Raw genomic sequence first — 14,432 nt, forward strand, 5'->3', positions numbered from 1 at the left:
GGGTTTGGAACAAGACAAAGGAAGTGTATAACACGATATTTACATTCATCAGTGGAAATATGGAATGAGTAACCAAATTTGTTCACAGATGTTTCTTTTCTTAAAATAAAGTGTTGTGTAGGAGGCTTGCTCAAATTCAATGCCTAATATATTGCATCGATTAAAAATTCTGTTTGTTGCTCGCCATCTCTCACAAATTATTATGAGTTGTCATGAGACTATGTTGGTTTTGAATGGATAACTTATAATTAGTTCCCAAAGTTGGATGAGATACATGCCAAAGTCTATAATAAATAGGGATAAGGGGATTGTTTGCCTTGGCAAGCATCTCAAATAACAGTATCATCAGATGGGTTTCCATCCAAATGTTTTGCATTTTTTTGTTATTAACAATTTTTATTGATTCCAGTGATAGAATAAATAAACATGACAGGAAATACGGAATCAAATAAAATGAACTTAAACCCTTCCCTCCGAACATGCAATCTGGGACGTTTACCATTCCAAATAAAGGACTTCGCTATGCTATCAAATTGCTTGAATTAAGAGAGGGGGACATCTACAGGGAGAGACTGTAGCAGGTAGTTAAATTTTGGAATACAAATTCATTTTAATAACATTTATGCATTTGGCAGACACTTTTATCCAAAGCGACTTACAGTGCACTTACAGTGACAATTCCCCTGGAGCAACCTGAAGTTAAGCGCCTTGCTCAAGGACACAGTGGTGGTGGCGGCTGTGGGGATTGAACCAGCAACCTTTTATGATTACCAGTTATGTGCTTTAGCCCACTACGCCATCACAACTCCTAATAACATTAACCTTCCCAATAATAGATAAATATAATGAAGCCCACCTGCCCACATCGCTCGAAAAACTTTTTATTCTGCGTAAAGCAGAAGCTTATGCACCACACCTCCCGCCGTCACCCCTAGAAAATCATCCTCCTTTCTTATCGCGGCTGCTAATGGTTCCAGGGCAAGACAGAACAATAATGGGGAAAGAGGGAAACCCTGTCGAGTGCCCCTATCCAGAGTAAAATAATCTGAAATTAATCCATTTGTTTGTACCACCACTATTGGGTGTCTATAAAGTAACTTAATCCAACCAATAAAAGTGTTCCCGAACCCTTATATTTCCAAAATCTTAAAAAGATAATCCCATTCTACCATATCAAACGCCTTTTCGGTGTCAAGTGAGATGGCAGCGACTGGAGAATGATCATTCGCTACTGACCACATGATATTGATGAAACGCCTAATGTTATCAGAAGAGCTACGGCCCCGAATAAATCCCACCTGATCTATAAGAAACTTTACTTAATCGATTAGCCAAAATATTTCACATTATTTTTACATCTAGCTGGATCTTTGTCCTTTTTAAGAATCAGACTGATCCAGGCTTGTGTCATGGTTGGTTAAAGCTTTCCATTTTTTAAATGATTCAGTATAAACTTGTAACAAAAGTGGAGCCAGTTCTGTAGCATAAGATCTAAAACATTCTGCGGCAAAACCATCTGGCCCAGGAGCTTTGCCTGTAGGCAAGGCCTTAATTACCTCGTCAAGCTCCAAGTTTCTCAGAATCAAGAGAATTTATTTGGTCAGTCGTCAGTTTAGGAAGATCTAATGGTTCCACAAATTTTCTAATATCTTCATCAGTAGACGAAGACGTGGAACTATAAAGATCAAGATAGAACTTTTTAAAAGCATTATTAATATCAATGGCTGAGGTAAAAATTTCACCACCAGCAGATTTCACTGAGGGAATGGTATAAATGGTATAATGGTAAAAAGACTCTCTCTGTTTTATGTATCTAACTAAAAGCTTCCCTGCTTTGTCCCCCGACTCCAAGTATGACTGTCTTGCCCTGAATAACCAAAACTCCACTTTCTGCGACAAAATAGTATTATATCTGTATTTCAATCGGGTCAATTCTCTGAGGCCATCAGATGACATTCGCCGCTTCAGCTCTGCCTCTGCACTTTTAATATTCTCTTCCAACTCCACAAGTTCTCATGCTTTGGATTTTTTGGTGAATGAGGCATACTGTATGATCCGACCCCTAAGAACCACTTAGGATACTGAGGACCAGTTGGTCTCCATATAAACATGGATTTCAGCCTTTAACATTTGTTGAAAATTAGGATTTTGCAAAAGGGATACATTAAAGCACCAACTATATGATTTATTTTTCTCCATATGTGGCAACACCTCTAAACTCACCAGGGCATGATCTGAGACTAAAATGTTTCCAACTGAACAATCAACAGATGAAATGAGGGACTTAGATATTAAAATATATATTCTAGAATAAAACTTATGGACTGATGAAAACAAATTTATAGTCTCTACCAGATGGCTTTAAAAGTCTCCAAATATCCATAAGACCAAGATTTTTACACATCCTGTGAAGCGTCAATGTTGCTCTAGGGGGTTTACACAATTTTGCTTCACTGTGATCAAGGACTGAGTCCATCAAAAGATTAAAATCTCCTGCCAATATTATATCATGAGGGGTGCCAGCGGCTTGCAACATCCCTTCAAGATCTATAAAAAAGCCCTGATCATCAGCATTAGGTGCATAAATATTAGCCAAAATCAGACTTTGCCCCTGAATTTCTGCTAAAACAATAATGACTGTAATTTACCTTTAATCTGGTTGAGAAATTTGAATTGATGTTTACTAATCAATATAAGCAGACTCGGGAAGAGCTCATCTAGGAATTTGACCATATCTCTGCCTTCTTCATTCTCAGGAATTCCAACAATTCGGACGTTGTTTCGGCGATTACGATTCTCAAGGTCTTCCAACTTTTCCCAAACGCGTTCCAAATCTACTTTGGTCGCTAGCAGATTAGCAGCTAATTCCCTCTCCGATGACTTCAGATAATCGGTCCATTTCTCGACGTCCCCGATTCTTGTAACCAACTCAGTAAACTTCATCTCCATCACAGTGATCGATCTACGTATTACAGCAAGATCCTCCAAGTCCGCCACGACCTTCGCCTGCTTTACAGACATGCTGGGCATTTGGTGTTGAATCTCTCCCGCCACACCGTCCAAACAGAATCCCTGGTCTACGGCCCTGTCTGGGGAATCAGCTTGAGCACGTAAGTGACTTTTAATATCTCCAGAAGAATTTTGAATTCTTTGACATGTTGACTTCATAGAACAGTTATGTAGCAGGGTGTATCGAATCTCACAAAAAGAATTAAAAACTAGCAAAGTGCGCAGAGCTCACCGTTCACACGTTCGACCCCCACATGACGCCACGTGACGCCCAATGTTTTGCATTTTTAAGCACATTTCTAAAAATTAGACTAAAGAAAATACGAACAATTGTTTGTTTCCATCCACTAAGCCATGAACATTACCTTAATATATAGCAAGTATGCTTCCACATTCAAGGTATTATCCTTGCTGACGCTTCCAGTGCACAAACAATGCAACAACAAAACAGAGATAATAAAAATAGAATAAAAATAAAGAGCAAATATAAATATATAGAAATACACAATAAGACAAAAATATAGATATAGTATGTACAAATACAAATCTGTTATATACAGTGCAAGGGAATGTAATGCAGAAGAGGAAGAATATGCTCAATAATGTAATTGACTAAGCTGTGTATTGCACTGTAATGACACACCAACACAGGAACTGGAGATGAACCCAGGTGCGGGAGTTTATTGAACAGAACACAGAGGAAATTGGTAAGTAGCGTGAGGTGAGTATTCAGGCAAGTAAACAGTCTTATTAACACAGCCTTTCATAAAACCAGAGAACATAGGCAGAAGGCGATCAACTAATCGCCACTAGGATCCACAGATCTGTATTTCTAGTCCAATCCTTGCAAAAACAGGAAACATAAACTTCGACCGAGTTTCAGACTCTCAACATCCATAAACTGAGGAGCAGGTCAGTATTTAAAGGCATAATGCACATTCAGGGTTTTCAAGTCACTTATGTTGCACATCCAGAGCAGATCGTTGATACACAGGTAAGTTACACACTGTAAGTAAGTATACTGCAAACTCAGTGTTCTCAAAATCACTTATCTTGCACATCCAGGGCAGATCGTTGATAATCAGATAAGTCACACACAGGTAAGTAGGTATACTGCAAACTCAGGGTTCTCAAAATCACTTATCTTGTACGTCCAGGGCAGATTGTTGATAAACAGGTAAGTTAACACACAGGTAAGTTATTTTCTCTGAAGCAGAGTGAAAGATGAGTCCTAGGAACATACAACAAGGCCAGATGCTGACTGAGTGTGAGGTTTAAGTGCAAGTCCAAACAGGGTGTTGATGATCTGCAGGTGTGCATGATTAACACTCAGGCGAGTGAGAGCGGGTGACTGACGGAGTGAGGGAGAGAGAGCAGAGTGTGGCGTGAGAGAGGGAGTCCGGTGGATCTGTGACATATAATTATAGTATAGTTTTAACTGTTTGTGAAATGGATAGTCTGAGGGAAAAAACTGTTCCTGTGCCTGACGGTTCTGGTGCTCAGTGCTCTGTAGTGTCGGCCAGAAGGCAGCAGTTCAAAAAGGTAGTGGGCAGGGTGAGTGGGATCCAGAGTGATTTTACCAGCCCTTTTCCTCATTCTGGAAGTGTACATTTCTTGAAGGGAGGGCAGGGGCAACTAATAATCCTCTCAGCAGTCCAAACTGTCCTTTTTTAGTCTTCTGATATCCAATTTTGTAGCTGAACCAAACCAGACAGTTATTGAAGTGCAGAGGACAGGCTCAATGACTGCTGAGTAGAACTGGATTAGTAAGGTCTCTAACATGTTGAACTTCCTCAACTGGCGAAGGAAGTACAACCTCTGCTGAGCCTTTTTCACAATGGAGTTAATGTGGGTCTCCCCACTTCCGGTCCTGTCGTTTTCCCTGTTAACTCCACACTGCACTCTGAACAGCTTAAAGCCCAACAGATGTAACGGGCTGTCCGGAATGGCTTCACTCAGCCAGGTTTCTGTGAAGCACAAGGCAGCAGAGTTTGAAAAGTCCTTGTTTGTACAGGTGAGGAGATGTAGTTCGTCCGTTTTGTTAGAAATAGAGTGGAGATTCGCCAGATGAATACTTGGCAGTGCTGTTCGAAAGCCACACTGACAGAGCTTGGCCAGCGCGCCGGCTCGCTTCCCTCACCTGCTTCTTATAGCATGTTTAAACAACACAACTTTGCAGCTGACTAAAATGTCCAGCAAAACATTAAAAACAGGGAAAAGATTGTCTGGTATGTGCTGCTGAATGTTCAGCAGTTTGTCCCTGGTAAAACTAATTGGAAAAAATTACTAAACACAGGACAAACAAACAAAAACAACAAAAGAATTGGAGAGCTCCACACCGAGGTGGCCATCTGCAGCGCCAGCTTCACTTTATTGAAACATTTTGTCATGATGGAGCAGCTGAATGACCTTCATGCTTTGGAAAGAGTTGTATTTGCAGTATTTGAGCAATTGTACGTCGTTTTACTAAATTCTGCCAGGAGACACAGCAGAATGAGAGTAATATCTCATATAATGAGGGCTGAAATGGCTGCTATGCCCATATGCCACTAGCTTCCATATATCTGGGAGCATCTCCACTAAACCTGTTCTGGCAGATTGTGAGGACCCAATTTAATGAAAAGCTGTGGGTTGAACACTTCTGAATGTCAAGGGCTATGTTCAAAGGATTGTGTGACAAGGTCAGACCTTTAGTTGGGCCACTAACATCACACACCTAAAACATGTGCACAAATGTTCAAATTACGTCTCCGAATCACTGTTTCCATCAGAGCATTGTGCATTTTGACTTATGTGAAACTCTAGAAAATCCACTTTTGATTAGTGCATAAACTTTTAAGTGAATTATGAGATTTATGCCCATTTCCATTCAGGTTTCTTAAGCGCAAACTTAAAATTCGCAAAAAAAATAAGAATAGTTGGATGGAAATCCAGCATTTGTCTGATGTTTGGAATTCTGTCTATCCAACAACTGACAAAACTTACAAAAATTGAGAGTCACAAACTTGATGCAATTTCGGCACTGATCATTTTCACATGCAAATGAGTTTTGCGGCACACTTGCGACAACTTGTCCATTGTTGCCAAAGGTTTGCTGCAAGTTCACAACTACCGGTGAAGAGCTGCAAACTTCTGGCAAACATTTGCAGCTAATCACATTTGAAAAATTTGAATACAAATTTTGTGGCAAGTTTGTGGCTAGTTTTCCAGAACACTACATTTTTGTAAGGGACCACAACAATGGCGATTTTTGAATAAGCCATTTTTGCTGTGTAGTTTCCGTACAAATGATCTGGGTGGACTGTTTAGGAGCTTTGCCATGTGTACGATGTTACATATGTAATGGTAACCAGCTGGTACGTGATAGCTGTAAGGTGGGTAAACCTCACTTTCCTGGCCTTAAGAGATGCACTAGCGACCAATGATAGAGGCCATGGCTTTTATAGCCTCCTTGCTAGCATGCCCGACTCCAATGCCGGGGATCGCTGGTTTGAATCTCGCTCGGAACGGGTCGAATATGACCGGTGACACATACATATAAGAAAGCACTGATGTTGTGCGATGGAGCCTGGCTCACAGTCTGCGTTCCAGTTCATCCCAAAGGTTTTCAGTGGTGTTCAGTGGGCTTTGTGCAGGCCAGTCAAGTTCATCCACACCAGACTCAGTGAATAATTTTTTATGAACCCTTGGTGCACAGGGGCAATATTATGCTGGATCAGAAAAGGGCTCTTTCTACATACTCTTGCCCATATATCCGGCTTTAGTGTTTAATAAAAAAATTAAAAACTGTAACTCTTTAGATTACAACAACCTCTCCTAATCCACTCCATTTCTTTCACTCACTTTCTCTCTCTTTCTCTTTCAATCTGTCTGCCCCTAGGGACCCCTAAGGGTCCTACAAATTACCTGCACATCATTTATGAGTGAACAGAACACAGAGGAAAAAAGAGAGGGGGCGGGAAAGAATGGAGGGAAATTGATGCTGCCACTGAAGTGCCCCCCATCCATTATTTTTCTATTTTTATTTTAAAATGAAAATCTGTTGAATGAATCATGTCCAGAATTTATATAATGGTATATTTTGTTATTTAAAATCTTGTGCACCCGGATTAATTTGAGGTATTTTGCAATAATGTCCTATATGAGTCATCTGTTAGGCTGGGAACATAGCATCAAATTAACTGACATCACAAAGAGACCAAATTTTATTACAGCATGAACAAAAGCATGAAATTAAAAATATTCAATAAACATGGTTTTTAATGGATAGTGGCATGATTTGCATAGTAAGTTTATCCACTTTTTTCATCAAAGCTTTACTGAATGATTCAGACCAGCCAGGATTATAGAATTTCCTAGAACTTCTCAGATGTTCCTTCTCAGAATTTGGTCCTTTCAGTGAGTCAATTCTACATGATCACACAGGAAATCAACATGTTGCTTCCGAAGGTTCATGTATCCTGAAATCAACCCCATACTGCCAAATTACTGACAATCGCCATCTCCATCAGACATTGATTTTTGCATCAAGTGTGATCACATTTCCCTCTAGCACTGCTGATTGTGCATTTCACAACCAACCTCAGAGACAGGGATTCTAGTCCCATGGGAACCAGGAAGTAATCGTGATCACAAACAATGGTGTGTGTGATTTGGAGGTAGCATTTTTGCTCTGAAATAAAATTTTTACTCCACTGAGAGTAAGGTTTAAGGATGGGATTTGGTTTCAAGGGTATTGTTAAAAAAATATGCATTTCTGACCACTGTATTTCATCATTTACAACTAAAATACAAATAACTTTTGGCACCGCTCTGTGGACATTTCACTCATTAACTGAAGCTCATACGTGCTCAAAAACTAGAAAAAAATGGGGGATTGCCTCCTCATTTCAGAACTTCACAACATTCCACTGTTGTAGAACCTTGTTCAGTTTTATTCAGCAATGTGTTACAAAGGCAGATGATAACGACTTTAGGTAGAGTCATTAAATTTGTTCATGGTGTCTGTGGCTTTATTAAACCGGAGGAGAGATATGCAGGTTAGACATATGGCTACTGTCTGGTGTGGATCTACAGTCTGCCTACTCACAGAGGTCCTTTCTCATTCAGTAGCATACCATTACTCTATGTTAGGCACCATGTATTTTACAACTTTAATGACAAATTGAAAGTAAATAATGTATTTTTTTATAAAAACATGGGTGAAATACTGTCAGGGTAGGTTACATTTAAAGCATTAAAGAAAACTGCTTACAATGGAAATATATGGGGACCTGCATAATGGGTGCAGGGCTACGGAGCCCCTTAAAAGAATGGGAGGGAATTTATTTTCTGAAATAGTTGAGTTCCCTCGGAATAGTTTGTGTTCCCTCACAATAAGTTTTGCATTCTCTCGCAATAGTTTTACGTTTCCTCGCAATTATTTTTGGTTCCCTTGCAACAGCTTTATCCCTTTTATTACCTGTTTTGGTTTTCCTGTGTTATTTTACCATGGTTAAAATCGGGTTACTGTAGTAAAACCATGATATATTTTGCGGTTATGGTTTTACTACTAATACCATAATTTAACTATAGTTACTGTAGTAAAAACATGGTTAATTTCTGTAAGGCATTGATAATATAATTTAGCAAGAATGCAAAACTTATTGTGAGGGAACACATCTATTGCAAGAGAACACAAAACTTATTGTGAGAGGATGAAAACTATTGCAATGGAATTCTCAGCTCAGCTCAAGTTTATTTATAAAGCACTTTCAAAACCACAGAGTGGGCCAAAGTGCTGTACAGGGATAAAACAAACATCACATAGTTACCACAATAAATCACAATTATCAGTATTAAAAAACTTACTCAAAAGCCAGTGAGAATAAATAAGTTTGAGACCACTCTTAAAAGCATCAATAGTTGTTGTGGATTTTATAAATAGTGGCAGATCATTCCATCTAGGGGCTGCAACAGAAATGAGTACATTCCCTTTTTTTAGTGTTTGTTAAAAGTCTCGCAGCCATATTTTGCACCAGCTACAGGCAAGAAAAAGAGGACTGACTGATGCCCAGATATAAGGCATTACAGTAGTTCAGATGGGAAGAAATAAAAGCATGCATAACTTTCTCCAGATCCACAAAAGAAAGAACAGATTTAAGCTTTGAGCTAGTTCTCAAATGGAAAAAAAAAAAATTTCACTACAGCATTTATTTGTCGATCAAATTTTAGTTAAAAATGACACCTAGATTTTTAACATGGGAGTGATTATTCCGATGCTGAAACCCAAAGCTATCAGTGATATCCTTAACACATATATTATTACCAAACAGGATAAACTCTGTCTTATCCTCATTTAGATGGAGAAAGTTATTCGCCAACCAACATTTTACATTTACCAAACAATCACAAAGAGATTTAACAGAAAGGTGATTCCCATGCTTCAGAGGCAGGTACATTTGTAAGTCATCAGTATAAAAATGATAACAGATCCCATATTTTTTTTTAAATGTACCCTAAGGGGAGCATATACAAAGAAAATAAAACAGGACCCAGAATTGAGCCTTGTGGAACCCCACAAGTAATTGGGGCAGATGATGAAGAACAATTCCCAAACCTAACAGAGCACATTCTATCCTGCAAGTAAGAAGAGAACCAGTCACGTAAATGCCTGAGAGGTTCAATCAATATAATATGATCATTGATATTAAAGGCTGCACTAAGATCTAATAACATTAGTGCAACACCTAGCAAGACATCATTTGTAACTCAAAGAAAAGCTGACTCTGTACTGTGTCCAGCTCTAAAACCTGATTGAAATTTATCAAAGACATTGTTCTTTGTTAAAAAAAGAAACAAGCTGCATGCAAACAACCTTCTCCAAGATCTTTGCTATAAATGGTAATTTAGAGATCGGCCAAACATTTTTCAAGTCAAGGGGGTCTAAGCTAGGTTTTTTAAAAAAGGCTGAACAACTGCTTGCTTAAAACTAACTGGAACAATGCCATGCATCAGACTGTTTATAATGGATAAAATGCTATGACCAATAATATCCACTACCTCTTTAAAAAGGTGAGAAGGGACCACATCACAGGGAGAGGAAGTGCTCTTCAAATGTGAAATGGTGACTTTTAAGTGTAAGAGGGACACTGGTTCAAACTGACTAAAACAATGTGAACACCAATAGATCCAGATGAAACAGTCACTGATGGTAAAATACTGGACCTAATGCCAGCAACCATATCAATAAAAAATTCTAAAGACTTTTCACATAAAATCTATGGAAAGATTAGAAAAAGTTGCAGTAACCGGAAAAATTACTTTATTTATAGTGTCAAACAAAACTCTAGGATTATTGCTATTTTGTGAGATAATCCTTGAAAAATAGTTAGATTTGGAGGCCTTTACAGCTCTTTGATATTTAAATCAAATCAAATCACATTTATTGTCACACAGCCATATACACAAGTGCAATGGTGTGTGAAATTCTTGGGTGCAGTTCCGATCATCATAGCAGTCGTGACAGTGATGAGACATATACCAATGTACAATAACATCAAATTAACACAACACAATTTAAAGTCTAATATACGCATAATTACACACAACAATATACAAATAATAACATACACTGTACAGTATACAATACACACAATATAGAATACACATTATACAATAAAAAAGTATATATAGTAGTATATATAGAAAGTACAGTAGGTTGTATTGCACTGTATTGACATTCAGGCTGTCAGTTGATAGTAAGTTGTTAAGAGAGAACATAATATAATATAATTTATGACAGTCCGGTGTGAGATATAAGAGTAAAAGTAATAAAGTGCAGTGCTGATGTATTTTGATCGTGAGAGATCAAGAGTTCAGAAGTCTGATTGCTTGGGGGAAGAAGCTATCATGGAGTCAGCTGGTGCGGGTCCTGATGCTGCGATACCGCCTACCTGATGGTAGCAGTGAGAACAGCCCATGACTCGGGTGGCTGGAGTCTCTGATGATCCTCCGAGCTTTTTTCACACACCGCCTTGTATATATTTCCTGGAGGGAGGGAAGCTCACCTCCGATGATGTGTCTGGCAGTTCGCACCACCCTTTGCAGTGCTTTGCGGTTGTGGGCTGTGCTACTGCCGTACCAGGCGGAGATGCAGCCAGTCAGGATGCTCTCTACAGTGCAGGTGTAGAACTGTGTGAGGATGTGGCGTTTCATTCCAAACTTCCTCAGCTGTCTCAGGAAGAAGAGGCACTGATGAGCCTTCTTCACAACGACTTCAGTGTGGACGGACCATGTGAGTTCCTCAGTGATGTGGACACCCAGGAACTTGAAGCTGCTGACTCTCTCCACTGGTGCTCCATTGATGGTGATGGGACTGTGTTCTCTGTCTTTTCTTCTGAAGTCCACCACAAGCTCCTTTGTCTTACTGACGTTGAGGGAGAGGTTGTGCTCCTGACACCAGTGTGTCAGAGTGTGCACCTCCTCTCTGTAGGCTGTTTCATCATTGTCAGTGATCAGACCTACCACCGTCGTGTCATCAGCAAACTTAATGATGGCATTGGAGCTATGTGTTGCCACACAGTCATGTGTGTACAAGGAATACAAGAGTGGGCTGAGTATAAACGCCACATCATCACACGGTTCTACACCTGCACTGTAGAGAGCATCCTGACTGGCTGCATCTCCGCCTGGTACGGCAATAGCACAGCCCAAAAACGCAAAGCACTGCAAAGGGTGGTGCGAACTGCCAGACACATCATCGGAGGTGAGCTTACCTCCCTCCAGGACATATATACAAGGTGGTGTGTGAAAAAAAGCTCGGAGGATCATCAGAGACTCCAGCCACCCGAGCCATGGGCTGTTCTCACTGCTACCATCAGGCAGGTGATATCGCAGCATCAGGACCCGCACCAGCCGACTCCATGATAGCTTCTTCCCCCAAGCAATCAGACTTTTGAACTCTTGATCTCCCACGATCAAAATACATCAGCACTGCACTTTATTACTCTTACTCCTATATCTCACGCCGGACTGTCATAAATTATATTATTATTATATTATATTCTCTCTTAACAACTTATTATATTATTATTACAGTACAATACAACCTACTGTACATTCTATATATACTATATATACTTTTTTTTATTGAATAATGTGTATCTATATTGTGTGTATTGTATACTGTACAGTGTATGTTATTATTTGTATATTGTGTTGTGTGTAATTATGTGTATGTTAGACTTTAAATTGTGTTGTGTTAATCTGATATTATTGTAAATTGGTATATGTCTCATCACTGTCACGACTGCTATATTGATCGGAACTGCACCCAAGAATTTCACACACCATTGCACTTGTGTATATGGCTGTGTGACAATAAATGTGATTTGATTTGATTTAAATATCAAAGAGCTGTAAAGGCCTCCAAATCTAACTATTTTTCAAGGATTATCTCACAAAATAGCAATAATCCTAGAGTTTTGTTTGACACTATAAATAAAGTAATTTTTCCAGTTACTGCAACTTTTTCTAATCTTTCCATAGATTTTATGTGAAAAGTCTTTAGAATTTTTTATTGATATGGTTGCTGGCATTAGGTCCAGTATTTTACCATCAGTGACTATTTCACTATTGCACTTGTGTATATGGCTGTGTGACAATAAAAGTGATTTGATTTGATTTGATTTGGTGTCCTGCAGGGAAACACTGTTTTTCCATGCCCATGAAGATGCCATGCCTCTAGTTGAATGCGTTTTCACACCAATAGGGCATTTGGCGCCCTGTGAATTATAGGCGAGGGCGATCGTGTCAATACTCCAGTGAGAGAGCCTTTGCTTAGATACAGACATGCCTTTTGTGCATCTTCCATAACAAACAAAAAGCTGATCTGACAGTCTGAACTGGCGGGTGCAGTCCACATACATGTGTAATACCCGCACAGGGCATAATAAATGCGCTAACTGCTCCTCATCTGAATTAAACGGTGGGGGAGAGAAAGCTTGTAGGTGAAATACCTGAGCCCTAAATGCTGTAGAAAGCATCTTAGGCACATAGCCTTTTTTGGGTTTGATGGTGGCCTTTGAAAGTGCCGGTCCAAATTCCAGACATGAACTCTATGTCACCCACCAGAGCCAACAGAAGTGCAGTCTTTAGAGAAAGCACACACAACTCAACAGATTCCAGTGGTTTGAATGGAGGGCTCGTGAGCACCCTCAGCACCAGATTTAAATCCCACGTTGGGACTGTAGCAGGGTAAGGGTGCGTTCAAGCGTCTTGCTCCCCTAAAGAACTTTATGATCAGATTATGTCTGCCTATAGAGGAGCCAGCCTCTGGGGCATGAAATGCCAAGGTAGTCGCTACATAGACCTTAAGCATTGACGGAGTAAGACCTGCATCCAGCCGCTCTTGAAGGAATGTAAAAATTTCAGCTATGGAGAAATTCACTGGGTCCTTTCCATATGAGGAGCACCAAACTGCAAGCATGGGCCATTTTAGTGCATAGAGGCATCTTGTGGACGGTGCTCTAGCCTGCAAAATTGTGTTTATTATCGACTGAGCCAATTCTGGCTCGTTCGCTGTGCTCCATTCAGGGGCCACACATGTAGGTTCCACAGCTCCAGAGATGGCGCTCGCTCCACATGAGGACGCGTTGCTCCAGGCTCATCATTGGTAGAGATTGAGTTCCGCCCTGGTGATTTATGTACACCATAACTGATGTTGTCCGACCGAATCAGAATGTGATGATTCGCTATATTGGAATAAAAAGCCTAAGAAGACAGCCAGCAGTTCCAGGCAGCCTGTGTTGGACGTATCCACGGTCATCACTTTTCGCCTGAAAACCTGACCTAGCATAATACCCTGCTGATAAAAGGTTGGAGTTGTCCATGGTGCTAGAGCAGCCAGACAGCGGAGAGTCACAGTCACTTGACGCCAGGCATGCAGTGGTATATGATGTTTGAGCCAGCACTGGAGAGGTCTCATGTTTAAAAGACCTAATGGTATGACAGCAGATGCTGCCGTCATAAAACTCAGCATTCTCTGAAATGACTTCAGTGGAAATGCCTTCCCCATTTTTAACTGAGACAGACAATGAATGGAATGAACGCACTTGCTCGTGAGGTGTATGCGCATGCTCACAGATTTGAGTTGAATTCCCAAAAAGGAGATTTGTTGGCTGGGAGAAAATGTGCTTTTTGCCCAGTTGACATTGAAACCTAGGCTGTTCAAATGGTGAAGTATCAAGTCTCTGTGCTTGCATAACAGAGCCTCTGATTGGGCTATTAATAGCCAATCATGGAGGTAATTAAGAATGTGCACGCATTTATTTTTGTATTTTTTTTTTTAGGAGATTGTGAATTTCTACCCGTAACAGTGGCACACCTCTTGACAGAACCGTGGATGGTAGAATGCCGTTGAAGCAAGGTGGCCGGCATGCAAA

This window comes from Myxocyprinus asiaticus, chromosome 49, assembly GCF_019703515.2.
Source record: "Myxocyprinus asiaticus isolate MX2 ecotype Aquarium Trade chromosome 49, UBuf_Myxa_2, whole genome shotgun sequence".
NCBI classification, from domain to species: Eukaryota; Metazoa; Chordata; class Actinopteri; order Cypriniformes; family Catostomidae; genus Myxocyprinus; species Myxocyprinus asiaticus.